Source organism: Clarias gariepinus, chromosome 3 (genome assembly GCF_024256425.1).
Source record: "Clarias gariepinus isolate MV-2021 ecotype Netherlands chromosome 3, CGAR_prim_01v2, whole genome shotgun sequence".
Classification (NCBI taxonomy): domain Eukaryota; kingdom Metazoa; phylum Chordata; class Actinopteri; order Siluriformes; family Clariidae; genus Clarias; species Clarias gariepinus.
Window position 1 is genome coordinate 45,247,511 of NC_071102.1, and position 25,844 is coordinate 45,273,354.

Here is a 25,844-nt window from a genome sequence, read left to right on the forward strand (position 1 = left end):
TGGGTTCTAAACAGAAACAACACAGTGAGTATGAGACTGTTAAGGAGCATGAGAAGGCTGCAGACGAAGTGATTAAAATCGTACAACAGCAAGCCTTCCCCCAGGAGATAAAAATGCTTCAGGGTAAAAAGGACCTTCCAAACTCAAGCTCTCTTTTCCGTCTCAACCCTATCTGGTCTGAAGGACTTCTCTGTGTTGGTGGGAGATTAAAAGAGTCATCGCTCTGTCACAAAGTCAAGCACACAGTCATCCTACCGAATAAGAGCCACATCAGCAAGCTGATCGTGTCTCATTTCCACGCTAAAACGTGCCATTAGGGTCGAAGCCAGACTTTAATGGAGCTTCGGGCCAATGGATTCTGGGTAATTGGTGGGAGCAAGTTGGTTGCCAAGCTTATACACACTTGTGTGCTTTGCAGAAAACTGCGACGGCCGACAGAAAGACAACAAATGGCCGAGCTTCCCGCAGAACGTGTCGAAGCTTCAGCACCTTTCACGCACAGCGGCATGGATTGTTTCGGTTCTTTCATTGTAAAGAGAGCTCGCAAAGAATACAAAAGATACGCCTTAATTTTCACATGTCTGTACTCTAGAGCTGTTCATATTGAAATGCTCGAAGATTTGTCAACAGACTCATTCATCAACTCATTGAGATGCTTCATCAGCCTGAGAGGAGCTGTTCAACAACTTCGCTGTGACCAAAGTTCTAACTTTGTTGGCACCGGGAATGAGCTCAAGGAAGCACTTAAACAGTGTGATACTAAGCTACTGGAAATCTTCCTGACTTAGAAGCAGTGCGAATTTGTCTTCAATGCTCCCTCTGACAGTCCTGCAGGTGGTGTCTGGGAACGCCAGATCAGAACTGTTCGAAATGTGCTGAATGCCACCTTCGCACAGTGCCCAGGTCGACTTGATGATGCCTCCCTCAGAACACTGCTATATGAGGCCATGGCTATTGTTAACAGCCGTCCATTAACAGTGGATGGAATCAATGATCCTCAGGCACTGGAGCCTATAACACCGAATCACCTCATTATGATGAAATCTAAAGTTGCTCTTCCTCCTCCTGGAGTATTTGTCAAGGAGGACCTGTATGCGACAAAGAGGTGGAGAAGAGTTCAGTATCTCATTGAACAGTTTTGGAGCCACTGGAAAAGGGAGTATCTGCTAAACATATCCTTGAGACAGAAATGGCACTCACCTCAACGCAACCTCCAAGTAAATGACATTGTCATTTATAAGGATGACAACCTCCCAAGAAATCAGTGGCAACTTGGACAGGTGATTGAGACCGATCAAAGTAGTGATGGCTTGGTTCATCGAGTAAAAGTTTAAGTTGGGGAGAAGAAATCTCATAAAAAACAAGATCCTTCCTCCAAGCCCTCCGTTATTGAGAGACCAATCAAAAAATTGGTGCTCCTTCTAGAGAACTAACTATAAGAAAGCGATTGATAACACTGCACAAACTGCTCTGTGGTACACCTCTGATAGCTTAAATTCAGGCTGTTCATTATTTATTTATTTTCCAAAAAATTTTAGCTATGTGAGTCAAGAAATCCTGCACAATTCATTTACCCTTTGTATGTTTGTTCATTCATTGTACTAGGATTTGGTGGGAGTGTAAATGTCTTATATCCTAAAGCAATAATTTTTTCTACACAGTTTATATATATATATATATATATATATATATATATATATATATATTATTTTATTTATATTTTTTTTAAAGACATTATAGTTCGACAGTGTCACCTTATCTGTTCAGGCTTTTATTTTGAAAAAGCGCTGTTCTTCTTCTTTGGAAAGTTTGGATGTTTTTTATGCCGCTAAAACTTCCGGTTATACTCTCTGCACAATGTGCTTGCGCTTCGTCGGAAGAACAAACTCCAAACTGTGATTGTGTGTCGAGTAGAGAGCATGGTAGCTGATGGTGTAAACTCTTTGAATTAGCGCCCTTGGAGAAGCGGAATGAGGTATGAAGGAAAATGTGTGGAGTTTGTATTATCAAAAAGAGATTTGAGAGAATGTCAATGCTTAATTTGTTTATGGGTTTATTGCACATTTCATTAATATAAAAGCATATTCTTTCTGTGAACATTTATAATATAATGTATTTCAACTAAAAGAAGCATTTGATATTTCATTTGTCATAAAGGCTTAAAAGCATATTTCATATTGGTTATCTGTTGAAATTATTTGTATTGTTTGGAAACATGATTCATATGTGAACATAATGTATGTGCAATTTATTTGTGAAGCTACATAAAAGTATTTGTATTTATTCTGTAGTTTTCACGGTGTTGATGTTGCATGGTGCTCGTTGAGAAGAAGAAATAAAATGACACCCGTTTGAAACTCTCTGCGTCTTGATATCCAAGGGGCCGCTACACTCTGTGCACTACCTTTGTTGCAGGATATTCTTATAAACCGCTACAGACACTTGTGAGACACCAGACACTTGTGAGACACCTTCAATATATGTAGCTAAGCCCTGCCCACAATTCACACCTTAAGGAAGCCTGAAACTACTTTTGATTAATTACCTGAGAACAAATTGCTTTAGACCTACTTCAATCACACTGCACTCAACACTACCAAACAGCAAAAACTAGGTACAGTATACAGTATGAACTAATTGTGTTTTCAAAAACATTACAAAAATTAAAAACCTACCTTACCAGTGAAGAAGAATCCAATTTAGAAAACTAAAGCACACTAAAGTTTGAGCTAGATCCACCTTCAATATATGTAGCTAAGCCCTGCCCACAATTCACACCTTAAGGAAGCCTGAAACTACTCTTGATTAATTACCTGAGAACAAATTGCTTTAGACCTACTTCAATCACACTGCAATCAACACTACTGTACCAAACAGCAAAAACTAGGTACAGTATACAGTATGAACTAATTGTGTTTTCAAAAACAGTACAAAAGTTAAAAACCTACCTTACTAGTGAAGAAAAATCCAATTTAGAAAACTAAAGCACACTAAAGTTTGGACTAGATCCACCTTCAATATATGTAGCTAAGCCCTGCCCACAATTCACACCTTAAGGAAGCCTGATACTACTCTTGATTAATTACCTGAGAACAAATTGCTTTAAATCTACTTCAATCACACTGCAATCAACACTACCAAACAGCAAAAACTAGGTACAGTATACAGTATGAACTAATTGTGTTTTCAAAAACAGTACAAAAGTTAAAAACCTACCTTACCAGTGGAGAAGAATCCAATTTAGAAAACTAAAGCACACTGTATGTAACATCATAGGTTACATGGCCTATTCTATGTTGTACATTTTCCCCTAGGTGCAGCGACTGGAGTCCAGTCCCTGGAGACTGCAAAGCAATGTGATGATTCAGGGGCGCAAGCCTGTAGTCTATGAAGAGTGGCCATGCTAGTGAGCCATAGCTTTTTCATTTGATTCTCCCACATAGCATCTCTCTTCAAGAAACAGTTTGTGACCTCTCTCTCCAGCTTTTCTAGGGCCTCTTGGAAGTAGTCCTCCAACTCTGCTAAGTTAGCATCCATGGCCTGTCGAAAATTGGTTTTCATGTTTAACGAACAGTTAATGGATTCTTTGAAATCATGCCTTAACGTGCCCACTTTTTCTGAAAGAGCCAATAAATCCACCTTACACTGATTTACCTCTGTCTGCTACTGTCTGATATTAGACACATGATCAACAACATCATCAACAGAAGGTCTATCAGATATATACAGTGACCTAATTAAGGACGTTATCTCTGCTGCAGGATTATGGTGAGTCAAAAAAGAACCTGCTAAATTTACAGGATCATCTTCCTGTACATAACTGGTAACAAATGAGTCGGGCCTAATGGCACCACTAGCATTAGCGTTATTGTTAGTATCAGTGATGGTAGCGTCCATCCTGCTCTACAAACACACACAACACCGGAAAATACACAAAAAAAAGATTCCCTGTATGTACATACGATGTATGTAACGATTAGATTTGTTATTAATCGAGTAACACTAAATCAAGTTCTTTTATCTATCTTCTGGTATGATAATAGGCCTAGCAGAGCAAGAAAAGACAAACAACAACAATGACAACAATTAACCAAAATCCGAAGTGTAATATTTTGTAATATTTACAAAATAGATGCAACTACAAAAAAATGTATATGTGTGTGTGTGTGTGTGTGTGGATAGATGGAGTAAAATGTTTAGAGTCCGGGTTATTTATGAACGTTATTTTATGAATACAGGATAAAGCTGTATAGAAGATGAGTGAGTGAGTTTATTTAATAGACATTCAAACTATCAGGGCCCGGTTTCTTGAAAGCTTCTTATCGCTAAGTAGTTCTTAAGTTGTTCCTTAACCTCTCTCTTAATGTTATGGCGCATTTCCCGAAACGTTCTTACGCTAAGTATCTCTTAGGTAGTCACACATTCGTAAGGTTGGTCTGGACCAACCTTAACTCATTCTTAGCGTAGTTTCGGCTTAAGACGCTAGTCGCCACCACTGAGCAGCAGTCTTTATAAATCAGCGGTGTATGGAAGCACATTATGGCACGTTATCATACATACATATTATACTTTAGACCTGTTTATGAATTTTATTTTATTTAATATCAGAACTAATAGAGAGACTTTTAATTATCCTATTTCATAATGTGACTAATGCTTTAAAATTGGCGATCACTTTTAATATTGAACAGGTGGCAAATAATTTGGCAGTGATACAGCGTGTTGTTGTGTTAAACTGAAGACGACACCGTCCGCAGAGCCGTGTGGTTCATGAACATCTTTCCTTTAGGGAAAACTTCAGCCCTTTTTATATTTTGCCTGAGGTGGATATTTAAAAAAAAAAAAATTCGCCTTCCAAGGCAACAGATTATGGAGCTTCTTGACTTGCTCAGACCTGCACTTGCCAGGCCAACGCGTCATACTTAGGCTCTACGTCCCGATGTCCAGCTGCTTGCTGCTTTTTGTTTAAAATGTTTCATTGATCATTAACCATCATTTATGACTGGATGGACTTTTCTTTTGACACGTTTTATTTTATGATGAAATTTGATTTAGTTAAATGAGAAAATAAACATGGGAGTTTCAAACCCCGCATCCTTTCATTTTTCTGAGTGATTATAATGCTTTATACCCCTATCTCACCTATGCGGCCGTAAGTATGGTTCATCGTGATTCAGAGCGAGTTTTTGCGCTGTGATTACGTTTCCATCTTTCTGTGTGATTAATTAAACATGTTTAATTAAACATGTTTATTTTTTTGGCAGTCCTCGTGGAAGCTCCCGGACCTTGCAGAACTTCGCGGAACGTTAAAGGAACATCGCGTGCAATCGCGGCAGCTCACGGTGCCTAACATCGCATCTCATCGTGTGTCAAGCCGCATACAGTAGGTGAGATAAGGGTATTAGGCACCGTAAGTCGCCTCTAGTGCCCGCCCGACGTTCCGCGAAGATCTGCAAGGTCCGCGAGCTTTCGCATGTTAAAGATGTTTATTTTATTTTTTTTGCACGGTTAAATGGAAACGTTATCATGGCACCAAAACTCGCGCTGAATCATAATGAACTGCACTTACAGCCACCGCGCGAAACCGTGTAGGTGAGATAGGGGTATTAACCTCCACTCTGTAATCTCATCGATTCATTCCATAGTGCGCTATAAAACCCCAACCACTGACATGCTTTACATTGTTACTAAAGCTGGTGAAGGGTGTTGTCAGCTGTTTGTCAATCAACTATGATTGTACTGTATATTCGGTTCGTTTCACCGCCACAAATTACATGAAAATATAAGCAACAGTTTGGTGATTTAATTTATATATTTGTCTATTATCCCATGCTATTGATAAGTTAACCCATGTCGAAATGACCATTATTAAAATAATTTAGTGCAATGTTTAATTTGCATAGTAAGTGCTGTCTTTCTTAATGCTGTCATGCAAAAGGAGTCAAAAATCGATTCCTGAGCAACTGATGTCAGCTAATTCAGGACCTTCACTGTAGACAGCGCCTTGTAACATCGGACGTAAGAGGCAGCGACTTAAGAAGACTCCTAAGAGACAGTTCGAGAAATACACTTAGAAAAGTTATCACTTAACGTAAGATATATTTAAGAGTCTTATTAGCGCGCGAATAGTGTGCGTTATCGAGAAACCGGGCCCTGATCCTTTTCATGTTTCCAGAGAATTAGACAGCTGATGAAGATGAAGAGATCAGACTCTGGAGCAATTTCTTAACTGTATCAGGAATGATGAACTATGCTGTGAATGTTGCTGTCACAGGTGAGTTACAGTGCCTCACAAAAGCATTCATCCATATTTTGTTATGTTACAACCAAAAACGTAAATGTATTTTCTTGGGATTTTATGTGATCAGTACACAGTGGCACATAATTGTGAAGTGGAAGGAAAATAATAAATGTTTTTCAGAATTCACCACATAACATCTGGGTACCGTTTCATGCACTTTGTTAAACAAAGTGTGTTTTTTTTTTCAGTACAGTCTAAAAAACTGGGAAGCCTGGGTTCCCTTGACTTTCAGGAGAAAAAGAAAAAAATACACATAAGTATATTGCAAGTTGCAAGTTACAATACAGGGAGCCAATGCAGTGTGGATAAGATAGGGGTGATGTGCTCGTATCTTCTGGTTCTAGTAAAGACTCGCTGCATTCTGGACTACCTGAAGCTTGTTTATGCACTGAGTTGAACAACCAGACAGTAAGGCGTTACAATAGTCCAGCCTAGCATGATAAAAGGTGGTGATAAAAGCATGATTTTTGCAGAAACTAACTAACTACAGTGAACCTCGCATTGCAAGAAACGCGGTATGTGAGCGTTCCGCAAGACAGAACTTTTAATAAATTTTGACTTGGAATACGAATAAATCTTGGTTTACAAGTACAGAGTATTATGTATCACTCATGCGCTTCTTGTATTGACGCCAAGCGTCATGTGATCACCACTGAGCCAACGGTTTTTCTCTCTCTTGAGCTGGGAAATTGTGGGTAATCATCTCCCCTGCTGGGTCTTAGTGTTCGTCTCTTACTGGTATAATCAACATCCGTGCACGCGTGTACTATTTACTACTATTTAACACTGTGACCACGTGTATGCGCGTAAAATATATTTTATTTTGTGTCTGTATCCATGTGTGTACAGCGTGCATGTAAAGCAAAAGCAAGTCTCATTAGAGATGTTAAAGATCCGTTTTCTCTCTCTGCTCAAGGCTCAGCCTGCTCTGTGTCTGTGTGCACGCGTCACTGGACACTGTGCTTCACACACACACACACACACAGACCCCTTCTACTTTCGCCTTCACAGACACACACTCTTTCTCTTGCTCTACACAGAAACACTAATTTGTTTTATTTTGACTTTACAGGAGTGATTCCGTTAGTGTGTCATTCAATCAAGTGTCATTAGAGAGATTTCTTGTTTATTTTTTTCGATAAAACAGTGTTTCCATTGTGTGCACACACGTTTGTGTGAAAAAAGTGGAGAAAGGGTAACTGTGTAAGACAAAAAGGGGTAGAAGGGGGAGAGTGGAGCATACGTTAGCTTCACACACACACACACACACACACACAAAAAGCGCCTGCGCACACAAACGGAAACACTTATGCGTCGGGATTTATTTTTACTTTTTTTAAAGGTAAGTGCAGGTTAATTTGTTTTATTTTTATGTTAGGGCCGTGGAATAATTTGAGTTTCCATTATTTCTTATGGGAAAATTAAATTTGGTTTACGATTGTTTTGGAATATGAGCTGCTTCCGGAACGAATTATGCTCGTAATCCAAGGTTCCACTGTAATTCTGCATCATTTAGTGACAATGTATTTTTTTCTCTTAGCAATATTTCTGAGATAAAAGAAAGCTATACTGGTAATATTATTTACATGAGCTTTAAATGACAGATCGGAATATATAATCACACTGAGGTCTTTTACATCCCTTTTACAGTGCATCCGGAAAGTATTTACAGCCCTTCACTTTTTCCATATTTTGCTATGTTACAGCCTTATTACAAGATAAATTAAATTCATTAAATTCATAAAATATGAGAAAATATGCTTGAATTTAAATGATCAGATTGTTCCTGATTAGTAAGCCATAAAAACTCCCTGAGATGGCAGTAGGAATAAACCTTGAGAGGAACCAGACTTAACAGGGAACCCATCCTCATTTGGGTGAAAACGGATAGCAGGATTGATCTGCAGTCATACTGTGTGAGACCGGAAGTTCCGTATAACAGGAGATCCATTAATATGGAGTCCAGTTCGTTATTGGAGGCTCAGGTAGACAGTAGGAAATTCCAGTCCTGAACTATCGCGTGACTGCAATCACTTCCTCAGAGAACAGCTGTTTGCATCAGCCGAGGTCAGGACCGTATTCATAGTAAAGTGGAACCGTCCCCAGTCACCACACATCCCAGGCAGACCACACAGGCCAACCATGTGACGAGATGTCCAACCAGAAGCGGGACACCAGGATGAGTCAGACAGGCTCAGGAGCAACATGTGTAGCTTGACAGAGAGAGAGAGGGCAAAACAATTATGCATTCATTTTATCAAACAAGCCACAACAATAAAAACAAAGCTGTTGCTGTTTACTTGAAAACAAAATCTACTCTAACACGATCATACTTGTAAGACTTGGCTTTAATAAATCTAACAGCATTTGCTTTTATTTCATAAACTGTTGATTTTCAAAGAATCTTGTCTAGTGTAGAAAATCCCAAAGAGATTGACAGCAGATTCACAGCAGCAATTCATCTTTAGCAGGTTAAAGTCTCACATCAAATACACCTTACTAACTACAAAACCTCCTCTTATGATTGTAATATTTCAATAACTTAGCTGAGATACTGTAAAGTTTTTAAAAAAGTGTAGTAGAAGAGAATTAAGCTTTTCTGTCGCCAGGAGAGTGTCAGTCAAACACACACACATTGCCTGTCAGAAAGGTCTCTGGTTTATTAACAGCAAAAGATGAGGTTTTTATATGTTTGACCAAACGCCTGTGCCATCGACATATGTTACTACAAAGAACATGAACCTTTGTAAATGCCCTGGTGAGATCCTGAAGAATCAAAAGAGAGGAAGATAGAGAGGTGTCCGTTCAGAGACAGATCACAAGATGTTGGCTCGAGTTAGGGGGAGAGGGGGAGGAGACAGAGGGAGATAGAAAGAGAGGGAGAGAGAGAGACATAAAGAGAGAATAGGAAGGTGAGCATGGGAGCGTTCACACCATTAAGAACGGATGCAAGAGGAGACAGGAAGATAGCAGCAGGAAAGATTTAACACGTTAATATCAAATCTATAAGGAAGAGAGCAAGAGAGTAATAACAACTCCTTTACATACTGTATATGTCTCAGCAAAACCTGATGAGATAAACCATCTGATGAGATTTAACCTTACTAAAGTTGAGCAATGTGTGCAGGACATAAGAAATTGAATGCTAATTAACTTCCTTCTGCTTAATCCAGATAAGACAGAAGTTCTAGTCATAGGACCGCATACAGTTAGAAGTAAGATTCTAGATCACTCTGTAACTTTAGATGGCCTTTCTGTTCCATTTAGTGCAACAGTAAAAGACCTCAGTGTGATTACAGATTCCAGCCTTTCATTTGAAGCACATGTAGATAATATTACCAGGATAGCATTCTTTCACCTCAGAAATATTGCCAAGATAAGAAATATATTGTCACCAAATGATGCAGAAAAACTAGTTCATGCTTTTATCACGTCTAGGTTGGGTTATTGTAATGCCTTACTGTCTGGTTGTTCAACAAGGTGCTTAAACAAGCTTCAATTAGTCCAGAATGCAGCAGCGAGAGTCCTCACTCGAAACAGAAGATACGAGCACATCACCCCTATCTTATCCACATTGCATTGGGTTCCTGTGAAATTTCGCATCGATTTTAAAATACTACTCTTGACGTATAAAGCATTAAATGGTCTCGCGCCACAGTATCTGAGTGAACTGCTAGTGTCTTACAATCCACCATGCCTACTTCGATCAAAGGATGCAGGCTGCTTGTCAGTACCGCGTATTATTAAAACCACAGCAGGGGGCAGAGCTTTTTCTTAAAAAGCCCCAAAGTTATGGAATAGTCTTTCAAAAAGTGTTTGGGACTCTGACTATTTATGTAAACCCAAGTGCGGGATAGTTTTTTCAATGCGCATGTGAGTATGTTTGGATTTGTTTTGCTTGTATACATGTATGAAGCCCGCCGATTAATAGTAGCAAGTTTGTTACACCAGCACTGTATCACCTGGGATGAAAAAGTGAGTTGGCTTGTCTGTAGGCAAAGGGAGAGAAGCAGAGACATTACCATGAACACTGTTCAGTTTTTCAATGAGTGCTTGCGTATAATCGGCAACAATCACGCCCAGATCACCTGTAAGGGAAACACCGGGGTTACCTTTTACCCAGGGGGTGGGGAATGGTCGTCCCATTATAATCTCAAATGGTGAAAGTTTGGTTGTAGAATTGGGTGTCATTCTAATTTCACACAGCACAGACAGTAACAGGTCAACCCAGTTCTTACCTGTATCCATCATGGCTTTGGTCAACCTATCTTTGATTGTTCTGTTCATCATTTCTACCACACCAGAACTTTGGGGATGGTAGGGGATGTGAAATTTTCAATCAATGCTTAAAAATTTACACAATTTTTGTGTCACTTTGGAGACAAAGGGCGTGCCATTATCACTGTCAATAGATGTTGGAATACCGTATCTAGGAATGATTTTTTACTATTTACTACGATTTTTTCTACTATTGTTGCATTTTCTTTTGAGCATGAAAATGCCTTTACCCATTTAGAAAATCTGTCCACAATTACAAGCATAAATTTAAGATTTCTGACAGGTGGCATGTGTGTAAAGTCAATTTGTAAACATTGAAATGGTGCAATAGGCATTGGCAAGGCATCATGTTTAACATGTTGTCCTTGTGTATTTGCACGAGCACAGATCAAACAAGAATCTAATAGAACAAGTGGAGCCTGTTTAATATTGGGAATGCAGAATCTGTCCTCAATCATACGGATTCCCCCTCGTTTTGCAACATGTAAAATACCATGAAAATGACGCACTAATAACGGGAGGACAAATGCTGGAAGAGCTATACAGCCAGTCTCATGCGGTATTAGCATATCGCTGACAGGTGAACCCTTACAGGAAGACCAAAAATGTACATCTTCGGGTGATGAATGGGTTTGCAAGAAGGCCATGTCAATGTCAGATGACAAACTTGGGACAGAGACATGGGACGTCAGAGAGAATACTGTATCCCTACAAACCTGTGGGGACAAAGGTGCTTAATTAGCGGCCCATTTGGCAACTTCATCAGCTAAACAATTACCTAAAACCTCTTCAGAGTCACCAGATGCATGTCCTTTGACCTTCACTATAGCTAATTGCGATGGGCGTAAACTAGCTTGTAAAAGATCAGTTACAAGAGTAGCATGTAAAATAGGCTTTCCATCAGCTGATTTAAAACCTTGCAAAGCCCAAGTCTTCCAAATTGTGTGTGACACCATAAGCATAATGTGAGTCCGTAAAGATAGTAACAGGTTGATTTTTTAAATAGGAGACATGCACGAGTAAGAGTGATAAGTTCAGCAGCTTGAGCTGAAAAAAGGCAACGAATAAGCTTCTAATACAATATTGGGCAGTTGACAGATAGAATAGCCGCAATATGTCACATTATCTTCGAACAAGAGCCATCAACATAAATATGCGTGCCATGCTCTAAAGGAATGGAAGATAAATCGGAGCATACTGCCGAGGTAGTGATGATCTCATGTAAACAGTCATGATCAGCCCAGTCTGGTTGGGTCTGATCAGGGCCACAGAGTGTCATGAGACGGTGTAAGAGTACAGCCAGAGTGTTGGGTGTTGATATTGGTTTAATAGTTAGATCATGTGTGGCACAAAGAATAGCTTCGTATCCTGAACGACATTGAGCTGTCATGTGCTGTGTTTGAATATTATTAAGGATTGTTGTAACTTGGTGAGATGAGTGTAATACTAAGGGGTAGGAGAGAACAATCTTTTCAGCATCCGTGACAATGAGAGCAGAGGCAGCCACAGCTCACAGACAAGCAGGAAGTCCTGATGCTACAGAATCCAGGGTTTTAGATAAGTATGCAAATGGTCGATAAGACCCGCCATGATCTTGGGGTAATGTTAATAATGTTGATAATGTTCTTTGTCCCTGGGCGATTGTGAATCCCAGATAGGAGACCTGCGGTAAGCAAAATTGAAGCTTAGTGAGTGAAGCCTTGAATCCAACATCAGCCAGATGTGTCAGCATGCGCAGTGAATGTTTGCGACATAAGTCCTAAGTTTTAGCTGAGAGGAGGATGTCACTGGCGTATAACAGAAGGCGGACTTTCTCGGGCAGGGTCAGGAAAGCCATGGCAACTCTTACAACAGAGAAGAACACAGCTGGAGAGTCTATGAACCCTTGAGGAACACGAGTCCAGGTCAGTTGTTGGTTCTTGAAGGTGAAAGCGAATATAGGCTGCGTCTGCTCACTGACAGGGACACTGAAAAAGGCAGAACACAAATCAACTACTGTACAATATGAATGACTTGGAGGTATTGATGTCAAAATGGATGGGACATCTAAAACAATAGGACTGGCAGGAATTACAAAATCATTAATTTTGCACAAATCTTGGGTAAATCTCCATCCTTTTCCACCTGCCTTTTGTATAGGATTAACAGGTGTATTGTATGGAGATTGGGTAGGAACTAGGACACCTTGTTGTATTAATGACAAAATCACTTTCTCAATACCTGTCTCTTTATCTTTTGAAAGAGGGTATTGTTTACAATACAAAGGTGTAGGTGTTTTAAGTTTAGCTGTGCATGGTGTTGTGCAAATTGTGCCCACTTCATTAGCATGAGTAGACCACAACCTTGGAGGTAGAGAAGACAAGAATCAACCTGTGGGATCACATCAGAGAACATAGTCAGATTATTAGGGGTCTTTAAAACGGTTTTGTCCTCTGTAAAAGATATACAACAGCCTAATTTAGACAGTACATCTCCTAGTAAATTGAACGCGATGAAGGTATCACAACAAATCGATGACGGAAATGGAAATTTGAATCATCTGGGCTAGTTACAGGAAGTCGAAAAGTTTTAGGGCATGAAATTGGGACCCCATCAATCCCTACAGAGCTGATAGTGGATGCTGAAACAGGGCCGCGGCACTGAGAACCCCTAAAAGAAGAGCATGTAGCTCCAGTATCTACCATGAAAGGATAAGGAGTACCATTGATATTTAACATTATAATGGGTAGGTTTTGTGGATCATTATTCAGTACCAAGTTTAACATACTTACTGTGGGGTTCCTGCTCTGTGGGCAGCCCTAGGGGCGAAATTTCCATTGTGTTTTAACAGGTGTAGGTCTGGTTGGGCCCATAGTACCTGATGGGGTGGTCTGATGCATTTGGTGAGCCTGTGAAGTAGAAGATACATACCCATTTTCCATATTGTTATTTTTTTTGTCTACAGTCATGTGCCCAATGTCCTTCTGCCATGCAATAATTGCATATTGTCTGTTTGCATTGCCGTTCCCAGTGCCCTAGTTTATTACAGCATTTGCACCTGGCATGTTGGCTTTTGGTGGATTGTTGTGAACCATAATCATAAACAGTGGCAAGAGTTTAATTAAAGTTTCCGCTGCAGTTGGCGATAAAGGCACCTGCAGCATCCAGATCAGGCACTATCCGTCCCAGGAGTTGTATGTCAGGTTCATTTCCGGTTCCTGCTAGAGAAATTTCGAGTGTTTTGGCAGAATTAGTGTTCATATTATTAACAAACATAGTTTGAAATAGCTGTGTGAAATGTGGAGGAATAATATTGTGGCAATGTGGGTGATGGGGTCGTCTCATTGGCTCACAGGTAGGTGATTTGTCACCCACGATAGCCTATCAGAATGGTTCCTGATAGTATTTAAGGCTGGAGTTATTTTACCTGGTATACATCACGACCAGGACCGCCCCTACAGTGTGCGCGTGGACAGAAGGTGTGTGTTTTGTTTGTAGCTATGTGGCTAATGGAAAGGTGGGCATACACATTAAAACGGCGATATTTCTTTTTCCCTTAGTGTGCAGAATGGCCAATTAGTATCCGGTTAAGTCAGACTGTCCACTCTTTGTCAAGTTGGTATATGCTCATTATGTGCTGTGCGTTTTGGCGTTGAGTAATGTTAACCAGTGTTTGTGTACTGCTTAGCCATGGAGTTTTCTCTTCGCATGCGTTCTCCTGCCTGGTATTTTGTTGCGAGCTGTGAGTAATGGTACAACTCGTGTGGCACAACAAATCGTCTTGGTAAGTGAGTTTCGTTTTTTTCTGGTTAATGGAAAAGATGTATTTTAGTAATAGTCCTTTTTCTTAGTGTGCTATGGATGTCTGACGTGGTGCCAGTAAATCGCAGAAGTACTAGCTCTCGGCATTGATGACAGACGGCGCTGCTGTTTTCTTCTCTGGTGTTTCTCCTACTGTTTTCTCCTCCGGTTGTTCTGTGTTTCTCTTTTTGTTTTTTGTTTATTTTCTTTGTAACTGTATAAGTGATTCGGAGTTGCCCTGCTACTATTCGAGGGCCTGGTTCTCTTTATCCGTTTCTTTATATTGTGTTTATTTTTGGTTAAATTGGATGTGTTTTTGTTTATGGTATTATTAAATGTTATTTGTGTTGGTTCACCTCGGGCACTGTTGGGCTGGGAGGCTAGCTACCTAGTACTGGTGGTAGTATAACTGTGTGGAGTTCAGTGCTGATTGTATTCCCGTTTCACTTTGGGTGAGTGTGTGTGGATGTGTGTGAAGTGCACTTTAGGGTCTGTACCTCATTTAGCCTGCCCCTGCCGCTGGGAAGCCTGTGCCTGAAATTTCGCTTGTTTTGTTCTTTTTTTTGTAAGTATTTTCTTTTTTTCTTTCTTTTTTGTGTGATGCCCGTGCACACCGCACACCTCTGCCTAGCATCCTGCTCGCCAACGTCCAGTCACTGGAGAAAAAGCTCGATGACCTCAGGGCCAGGGTACAGTTTCAGAGAGACATTCGGGACTGCAATCTCCTCTGCTTCATCGAGACATGGCTGAACTCAGCGGTGCCGGACCACGCCATCCAGCCGGTCGAGTTCTTCTCGGTTCACCGCATGGACAGGACACGGGACTCGGGGAAGTCAAGGGGAGGCGGCGTGTGTTTAATGGTGAACAGCAGCTGGTGCAACAGCGCGAGCGTTGCTGGTGCAATCAGCGCTGTTTATATTCCACCACAAGCGGACACGGACACTGCCTTATGCAAGCTGCATAAGACACCCACACAGCACCAGTGTCCTTTCGCCCCTGGTGGGGCAGGTGATATGCTGATAAAATTTCAGCACTATTAATGTCTCCCGCTACAATAAGCGCACTGTCCCGGTGTTGTGTCTGGTGCTGTGTGGGTGGGGATGACGCCGCCATCTTCCTCTTGCCAAAATACAAACAAAGGCTGAAACAGGAAGTTCCGGTTCAGAGGGAGGTCGCGCGCTGGACGGACCAATCGGTGGCCGCGTTGCAGGTCAGCGTGTTTACGGAAGCGGTTGTGGGATTCATCGGGAAACTAACGGATGATACCATGGAGAAAAAGACTATTAGAATGTTTCCCAACCAGAAGCCGTGGGTGGATAAAACGCACCGCTGCCTACAACACGGGACTTGTGTCGGGGGACATGGAACCGTACAAGGCTGCGTCATATAACGCCCGGAAGGCGGTGAAAGAGGTGAAGCAGTGCTAGGGGAGAAAACTAGAGTCACAGTTCCAACAGAGAGACTCTAGGAGCCTGTGGCAGGGACCAAGGACAATTACGGACTATAAAACACCAACATCCGGTATGACAAATGCGGACGTGACTCTGGCAGATGAGCTGAACACCTTCTATGCTCGCTTCGAGGCTGCAGCTAAAGATGCTAGCAATGCTAATGCTAGCGGCGCTAACAGCTGCAGACAGGAAGACACTGCCAGCACCGGAAACGCGCTTATCATCACTGAGCATGACGTGAGGAGAGCCTTCAAGAGAGTGAACACCAGGAAAGCAGCAGGACCAGACAGCATCTCAGGTCGTATTCTCAGAGCCTGCGCAGACCAGCTAGCACCTGTGTTCACTGAGATATTCAACATCTCTTCATCTTAGTCAGTGGTGCTTCAAAGAGTCCATCATTGTTCCTGTCCCGAAGAAACCTCATCCTGCTTCTCTAAATGACTATCGCCCTGTAGCCCTCACCTCAGTAGTGATGAAGTGCTTTGAACGCCTGGTCAGAGACTTCATCATTTCTTCACTACCCGACACACTGGACCCACTACAGTTTGCTTACCGTCCAAATCATTCTACAGACGATGCCATCTCTCATCTCCTCCACACATCACTTACTCACTTGGACACTAGAAGGGGGAATTATGTTAAAATGCTCTTCGTCGACTACAGCTCTGCATTTAATACCATAATTCCCTCCACACTCACCACCAAGCTGGAGCACCTGGGACTCAGCTCATCTATGTGTCAGTGGATCTCCAACTTCCTAACTGGCAAACCACAGGCAGTAAGGATGGGCGGACATGTCTCAGCCTCCATCACTCTCAGCATTGGAGCCCCCCAGGGGTCTTTGTAGTCATATGACTGTGTAGCCACTACCAGCTCCACCACCATCATTAAGTTTGCTGACGACACCGTCGTGGTGGGCCTGATCTCTGATAACAACGAGATGGCCTACCTGAAGGAGATTAGGAATCTGGAGAACTGGTGCCAGAGGAACAACCTCCTTCTAAACGTCAGTAAAACAAAGGAGTTGATAGTGGACTTCAGCACCAAGCAGGAGATGAACTACCAGACCCCCGTCATCAACGAGAGCCCAGTGGAGAGAGGGGACAGCTTCAAATACCTCGGTGTTCACATCACGCAGGACCTGCCATGGTGCAGTCACATCAACACTGTGGGGAAAGGCCCGACAGCGTCTCTACCACCTTAGACGCTTGAGAGACTTCCGACTGCCCTCCAAGGTGCTCAGGAACTTTTACTCCTGCACCATAGAAAGCATCCTGACGGGAAACATCTCAACCTGGTTCGGGAACAGCACCATGCAGGACAGACGAGCTCTACAGAGCTCCCTGACCTGCACTCCATCTACAGCAGGCGGTGCTGGACCAAGGCCAGGAAGATCGTGAAGGACCTCAGCCATCCCAACAATGGACTGTTCTCTCTGTTGAGGTCAGGAAAGCGATTCCGCTCCCTGAAGGACAACACAGAGAGACTAAGGAGGAGCTTCTTCCCGCAGGCAATACGGTCTCTCAATCACAATCACACCACCACACAGTACTGACCACCACATATGGTTTTTACACACACACTGGACATTCTGGACATTTGTTTACACTAGTGGCCACTGCACAACTACACTTCGTGGTCATCCAATCACAAGTCACTTTAAATAAATCACTTTAAGCATATTTGCACTGCATAAGTCACTTTAAATATGTGGATTGCACAACCATGGACATTACCATTCTTTTATTACCATTTATTCCGCTGCTCTTATTGTTCAACATTTCTTCATATATTCTCCATATATTTTCTATATTGTGTATTTTTGTGTACAGTTATTTTATTTTTAACTTTTATTTGTATATTTTTATTTTATTCTTTCCTAGTTAAATTTACCCTTCATTTTAATTTTTATATTTATTTCCTATTCCTATTCTTTTATTTTTAGGTCACGAGCAGTTGTCTAAGCATTTCACTGCATATCGTACTGTGTATGACTGTGTATGTGACAAATAAAATTTGAATTTGATGTTTATTTTTGTGAGTACAGAGTGCCCTGTTCAACCTATATTGTGCGTGATGGCGATTTGATACCTAGCATTGCATGCTATTGTGTTTTAAATTATTTATTGCAAACTAAAATAAAGTTTTAGACATTTGTACACGGGTCTCTCTCTGGGTCATTTAGCCTACGAACCTGTGTTCCTTACTTGGGTTATTTCCCCGGTTAACCTCGGGATGGCGTAATCGGTTTCAAAAATACTCTACATCCTTCCCCCTACGGTGGCCCAGAAGGGCAAATCATCTTTCCCGTACATGTGTGTGTTTTTTCCCTTGTAAGTGTGTTTTTTTTTCCCTTGAAAATGTCCGCTTTTTCCCTTATAAATGTCGTTTTTTTTCCCTTGAAAATGTCCGCTTTTTCCCTTATAAATGTCGTTTTTTTTCCCTTGAAAATGTCCGCTTTTTCCCTTATAAATGTCGTTTTTTCCCTTATAAATGTCGTTTTTTCCCTTATAAATGTCGTTTTTTTTCCCTTGAAAATGTCCACTTTTTCCCTTATAAATGTCGTTTTTTCCCTTATAAATGTCGTTTTTTTTTCCCTTGAAAATGTCCGCTTTTTCCCTTATAAATGTATTTTTTTCCCTTATAAATGTTTTTTTTCCATGAAAATGTCCGCTTTTTCCCTTATAAATGTCGTTTTTTCCCTTATAAATGTGTTTTTTTTTTCATTGAAAATGTCCGTTTTCCCCTTATAAATGTCGTTTTTTCCCTTATAAATGTGTTTTTTTTCCATTGAAAATGTGCGCTTTTTCTCGTGTAACTGTGCGCTTTTTCCCGTGTAAATGTCTGCTCTTTTTCGTTTGTGCGCAACTACTTCTTTCCCGTGTGAGAACTCTTTCTCCAGTATTTTGCAAGCTAAAAGCTAAAGCTAATGCGCAAAGGACTATGGGAGTGGGATCAAAACGCAACTGAACACGGAACCTTTCCGGATATCAGCTCCAGGACTCAACATCATGGAGTATACAGTGAATTATAGCGTGATAAAGTTATAATTTTCACTAAATTTTCAACTGCACACACTTACCAGGTAATGTTTAATATATAAAATTAATCAAATTTTACTGTTTTAGGCACTAATGATAACTTTGTAGCAGTGTTAATACTATTGGAGTGTTTGGGGGAAATGCTGAGCCGAGTGTAAATGGCAGTGATTAAAAGGAATATTATCTCATTTAGACCATTAAACACTGATGTAAACCATCAGCTCCATGGCATCTCTGTAGTATACATCCACATATGGATTTATAAGCAAGCTAATATCACTATGCTAACCGCTAGCGCTTAGCATGGGGAAACTAGCTTGTTTATTAATATATATTAGTTTAATAGTGTATTTGGACACATATACGTGATGTAAACAGTTAGCTCTATTGTTTTTGTAAAATGCCTGTCCAAATATGGATCTATAAGCAAGCTAATATCACTATGCTAACCGCTAACGCTTAGCATGGGGAAACTAGCTTGTTTATTAATATATATTAGTTTAATAGTGTATTTGGACACATATACGTGATGTAAACAGTTAGCTCTATTGTTTTTGTAAAATGCCTGTCCAAATATGAATCTATAAGCAAGCTAATATAATTATGCTAAGCGCTAGCTTACTAAAAGAGCTAAGATAGCAGCAACTATTGCTAATTATCCCTGAGCTGCTCCTGTTATGTGCTAAATGTTACAGATGGTTAACGAATTGTTGTATGTAGTTTATTGGAGCTCCTGAGTGCCATATAATGTATACTGCTGTATAATGTAGTGGTTTTATCATAGCTAGAGATCTTCTGAATAGTTAGTTATGTGCTTACACAATGTATGTAACAGTCAAGAAAAGGGGCTTTTGTTCAGGTTCTATCTATTCTAGTCATTAAAGTCATTAAATATATGTTTATACTCCTTATAATATGTATGATTGTGTGTTTTTCTTCTCACAGTGACCTGTGTGTAAATCATCAACTGCCTGTGTATCAGCTGATTTCTACACCAGCTTTACATCCTGAGCAGAAGGTGAGTGCTCTGAAGTATTTACCTCTCTTTTTAAGAACACCACTGAGCACATCTTAATCAGGGGACAGGGACACATTTCTCTTCATGAACATGTGTGTGTTAATGAATGGTGGAGATGGGGCCAAATTTTGCAGCAATCCTTAATAGCAAAACCAAATAATTGGTTTTAATACACAGCATTACTAAAAGCTTGCATTCTATGAAATTTTGTGTGCGTGCCTGCCTGCGTGTGTCAAACTGATGTCATATGATGTCAAACATCATGAAGTGATATTAACTTGCTTATAAACCCATTTGTGGATTTATATTACAGAGATGCCATGGAGCTGCATAGTAACACCATGAAGTCTTTTTACTAGACACTTATAATAACATGTCTTTATTTCTCCCCTGTTGTAGATTGTCGTGGAGAGGACGGACCCTTGATGCTCTGCCTTTTTGCACCAACAATACATACATGTATTTTATTAATTTGTAAATAAAGTCTTTAATATAATTTTATAGTTGAGTATTTATTTCTAGTTTGCTTATTATTTAGCAAAACAGTTAAAGTGCATGTAAAGCATTGCTGCAAATGACACTGAATAGAATCAGATGTTACTCCACTCTGTGTGAGGGTACAGGCTTATATACAGTATGTGATTTTAGCATCAATAATGTTTTTCTACTAACTAAAGCATGCTGCCTTGGAGATATCAGTGACATCTCTGTTTCAGTTCGAACAACATATTCCATAATTTCCATATTCCATAATTTATGAATACATTAATCCCATATGTTCAGCAGTTAAAACAGAGGTTCTTAAACAGGTGAGGTTCCCTTGTGAATGTATTATTTTTCCCTTGTTAGCGCATTATTTTTCCCTTGTTAGTGTATTATTTTTCCCTTGTAAGTGCATTATTTTTCCCTTGTTAGTGTATTATTTTCCCGTGTAAATGTATAATTTTTTTCCTTGTAAATATATAATTTTTTTATTGTGCTCTATGATTTTTTTCTGTGTATGACGTTTCCCTTGTGAATGTGTTTCCCCCCCAATAATTTTAAAACTTAAACACTTTTGCACAATATTCTAATTTTTTTAGATAAACGGCATTTCAAATGACAGACTCATTGTTTACATGTGTATTTTAATTATTGGTCAATTTATGATACTCTTATTCTTGAACATACATTCACTGTACATACAGTAGATATACGTTGCCACTATTCATAAGCCTACATATTTTCAAATAGTTGGTGTTTTTATGTAACCCATTGCATTAAGCTGTTAAACATGACACCCTGGTTATGTTTGCAGATCACACTTGAAGCATTCAGCTTGAAATTTATCATCTTTCCCATGAAACCTAAGGTCAGGTGAGATGGCTGGCAAATCAAGCAACAACATGGTCAGTGAAATAGTTGGTGGTAAAGTTTGACCTTGAGGGCCTACACTCCTTCTGGAAGGTGTAGATGATCATCTTCTGGACAACTTGTTAGGTCAGCAGTCTTCCCCATGATCGAAGTGAAATATTCTAATATTTTGACATACTAGATTTTTGATTTTCATGGATCATTTAATCATTAATCATTTAAATGAAAACAAAAGGTTTTACTTTTTGAATAACATAAAAATGTAATTTTGGAAATGCACTATAACTAAATGTATGCAGAGGCGTTTGTTTTACAGTTGAAGGAGTCCTTCGCTGTAAAATGTTTAAGAACCTCTGTTTTAACTGCTGAACATATGGGATTAATGTATTCATAAATATTATGGAATATGTTGTTCGAACTGAAACAGAGATGTCACTAATATCTCCAAGGCAGCATGCTTTAGTTAGTAGAAAAACATTATTGATGCTAAAATCACATACTGTATATAAGCCTGTACCCTCACACAGAGTGGAGTAACATCTGATTCTATTCAGTGTCATTTGCAGCAATGCTTTACATGCACTTTAACTGTTTTGCTAAATAATAAGCAAACTAGAAATAAATACTCAACTATAAAATTATATTAAAGACTTTATTTACAAATTAATAAAATACATGTATGTATTGTTGGTGCAAAAAGGCAGAGCATCAAGGGTCCGTCCTCTCCACGACAATCTACAACAGGGGAGAAATAAAGACATGTTATTATAAGTGTCTAGTAAAAAGACTTCATGGTGTTACTATGCAGCTCCATGGCATCTCTGTAATATAAATCCACATATGGGTTTATAAGCAAGTTAATATCACTACATGATGTTTGACATCATATGACATCAGTTTGACACATGCAGGCAGATACGCACACAAAATTTCATAGAATGCAAGCTTTTAGTAATGCTGTGTATTAAAACCAATTATTTGGTTTTGCTATTACATTTACATTTACATTTAGGCATTTGGCAGACGCTCTTATCCAGAGCGACTTACAAAAAAGTGCTTTAATGTTTACAACATTGGATACATACTTACACTGGGTTAACTAGGTTAATAACTAAGTACCATTAGTCCAACACAACTGAGTTTTTTTTTTTTTTTTTTTTTTTTTTTTTCGGAGGGAGGGGGGTTAGTCCAAGTACTGGAGAAACAGATGCGTCTTGAGTCGTCGTTTAAAGATAGTCAAAGTCTCTGATGTACGGACATCTAGAGGAAGTTCATTCCACCATCTAGGTGCCAGAACAGAAAAGAGCCTGGATGAATGCCGCCCTCGATCCCTGAGAGATGGTGGGATGAGGCGAGCAGTGCTGGAGGATCGGAGGCAACGTGGTGCAGTGCGTGGTGTAATTAGCGCAGAGAGGTAAGTGGGTGCTGGGCCATTTTTGGCTTTGTAGGCAAGCATCAGTGTTTTGAATTTGATGCGGGCAGCTACAGGAAGCCAGTGCAGGGAGCGGAGGAGTGGGGTGGTGTGGGAGAACTTGGGAAGGTTAAAAACGAGTCGTGCTGCTGCATTCTGGATCAGTTGCAGAGGACGAATCGTGGACAGAGGCAGGCCTGCCAGGAGTGAGTTGCAGTAGTCCAGTCTTGAAATAACAAGGGACTGAACAAGCACCTGAGTAGCCTGTGAAGAAAGAAATGGGCGAATTCTTCTGATATTGTAAAGAAGAAATCGACAAGAGCGAGTAAGGTTAGCGATGTGTGGGGAAAATGACAGATGATTGTCCACGGTTACCCCAAGATTGCGGGCGGTGGTTGAGGGAGTGATTTGGTTGTTGTCCATGGATATCACAAGGTCTTGACCTGGAGATGAGTCACAAGGGATAAACAACAGTTCGGTTTTACTGAGATTGAGCTTCAGCTGATGAGCAGCCATCCAAAATGAGATGTCTGCCAGACATGCTGAGATCCGGGTGGAAACCTGAGTGTCAGAGGGAGGAAAGGAGAGGACAAGTTGGGTGTCGTCTGCATAACAGTGGTATGAGGTGCTATTAAGGATTGCTGCAAAATTTGGCCCCATCTCCACCATTCATTAACACACACATGTTCATGAAGAGAAATGTGTCCCTGTCCCCTGATTAAGATGTGCTCAGTGGTGTTCTTGAAAAGAGAGGTAAATACTTCAGAGCACCCACCTTCTGCTCAGGATGTAAAGCTGGTGTAGAAATCAGCTGATACACAGGCAGTTGATGATTTACACACAGTTCACTGTGAGAAGAAAAACACACAATCATACATATTATAAGGAGTATAAACATATATTTAATGACTTTAATGACTAGAATAGATAGAACCTGAACAAAAGCCCCTTTTCTTGACTGTTACATACATTGTGTAAGCACATAACTAACTATTCAGAAGATCTCTAGCTATGATAAAACCACTACATTATACAGCAGTATACATTATATGGCACTCAGGAGCTCCAATAAACTACATACAACAATTCGTTAACCATCTGTAACATTTAGCACATAACAGGAGCAGCTCAGGGATAATTAGCAATAGTTGCTGCTATCTTAGCTCTTTTAGTAAGCTAGCGCTTAGCATAATTATATTAGCTTGCTTATAGATTCATATTTGGACAGGCATTTTACAAAAACAATAGAGCTAACTGTTTACATCACGTATATGTGTCCAAATACACTATTAAACTAATATATATTAATAAACAAGCTAGTTTCCCCATGCTAAGCGTTAGCGGTTAGCATAGTGATATTAGCTTGCTTATAGATCCATATTTGGACAGGCATTTTACAAAAACAATAGAGCTAACTGTTTACATCACGTATATGTGTCCAAATACACTATTAAACTAATATATATTAATAAACAAGCTAGTTTCCCCATGCTAAGCGCTAGCGGTTAGCATAGTGATATTAACTTGCTTATAAATCCATATGTGGATGTATACTACAGAGATGCCATGGAGCTGATGGTTTACATCAGTGTTTAATGGTCTAAATGAGATAATATTCCTTTTAATCACTGCCATTTACACTCGGCTCGGCATTTCCCCCAAACACTCCAATAGTATTAACACTGCTACAAAGTTATCATTAGTGCCTAAAACAGTAAAATCTGATTAATTTTATATATTAAACATTACCTGGTAAGTGTGTGCAGTTAAAAATTTAGTGAAAATTATAACGTTATCACGCTATAATTCACTGTATACTCCATGATGTTGAGTCCTGGAGCTGATATCCGGAAAGGTTCCGTGTTCAGTTGCGTTTTGATCCCACTCCCATAGTCCTTTGCGCATTAGCTTTAGCTTTTAGCTTGCAAAATACTGGAGAAAGAGTTCTCACACGGGAAAGAAGTAGTTGCGCACAAACGGAAAAGAGCAGACATTTACACGGGAAAAAGCGCACATTTTCAATGGAAAAAAAACACATTTATAAGGGAAAAAACGACATTTATAAGGGGAAAACGGACATTTTCAATGAAAAAAAAACACATTTATAAGGGAAAAAACGACATTTATTAGGGAAAAAGCGGACATTTTCAAGGAAAAAAAAAACACATTTATAAGGGAAAAAACGACATTTTCAAGGGAAAAAAATGACATTTATAAGGGAAAAAGCGGACATTTTCAAGGGAAAAAAAAACACACTTACAAGGGAAAAAACACACACATATACGGGAAAGATGATTTGCCCTTCTGGGCCACCGTATTCCCCCTCCCGCAGCGTTGCCACATTATGACCAGAGGGAAATCCTCCATGTTCAGACCATGCAGTTTTAAACCTATTAAAAAAGGCAGTTGCTGATTCACCTGGTTCCTGTCTAATAGATGTCACCCGGAGAGATCACATGAAGATTGATATTTCTTTACAAGAAAAGCTTTAAGTTCAGTGAACCTGTTATCAACATGTTTGTAATCTGCCCATAAATAATAAGTACTCCATGTGTCTCCATTAGCATCAACCTCATTATCTATAGGTATATCATGTTTGTGATGAAAAGAGGGTACGTCTTCTTGTAACGAGGAATCCGTCAACTCTGCTCTAATTAATCTCAGTCTCAGTTAATCAGGACCAATTAACTGTGAATAATGTGTTGTGCTTTTAAGTTGGTCATAAAATAAGTGAACATCAGATGGTTTAGGAAGGCTAGAAACAATGCTGTGGATATCAGAGTTGGAGGTGAAATATTCCATCTCTTTTCTCCGCATGTAACAAAGGGATGTGCATAATTATGTGTACTATCAGTGTTCTTTGGCCTTTGTTATCTGCCACATTAGAGGGAACACCTCTTGATTTTACCATACCATGGCCCCCACCTTGAGAGCTATGTGTCTCCGTGGTTAAAGAATAGCTAGGGGGTGCAGAGACAATAGGTGATTCCAACATAGTAGTGAGAACAGGAAAAGCATGTATGACTGGTTTGGAGTTGGGTGGGAGTTTACACTAATTAAAAGATCAGCAGTGATAATGTCAGCATTGTCAAATGAACCTTTTCTTGGATAATGTCTCCACTGAGAAAAACCCTCCGTCCATCATTAGGAGTAAGAGACTGTTTGGAACGACTATTACCCATTTTGTTAGTAAGTTACAGTTAGTAAACAA

The 25,844-nt window shown here is 39.9% G+C and overlaps 2 long non-coding RNA genes across 2 annotated transcripts; one reads left to right on the forward strand and one right to left on the reverse strand.

Annotated features, from left to right (window-relative positions):
* Positions 1-18,777: 18,777 nt before the first annotated feature.
* On the forward strand, positions 18,778-20,370 carry LOC128519433 (uncharacterized). Its single transcript, XR_008357851.1, has 3 exons — positions 18,778-18,895; positions 19,797-19,869; positions 20,269-20,370. It is a non-coding gene; the product is annotated as an uncharacterized LOC128519433 (long non-coding RNA).
* Positions 20,371-21,855: 1,485 nt separating this feature from the next.
* Positions 21,856-24,115, reverse strand: LOC128519362 (uncharacterized). The gene is made up of 2 exons (XR_008357845.1): positions 23,409-24,115; positions 21,856-21,957 (listed from the first exon to the last, which is right to left on the reverse strand). It is a non-coding gene; the product is annotated as an uncharacterized LOC128519362 (long non-coding RNA).
* Positions 24,116-25,844: the final 1,729 nt, after the last annotated feature.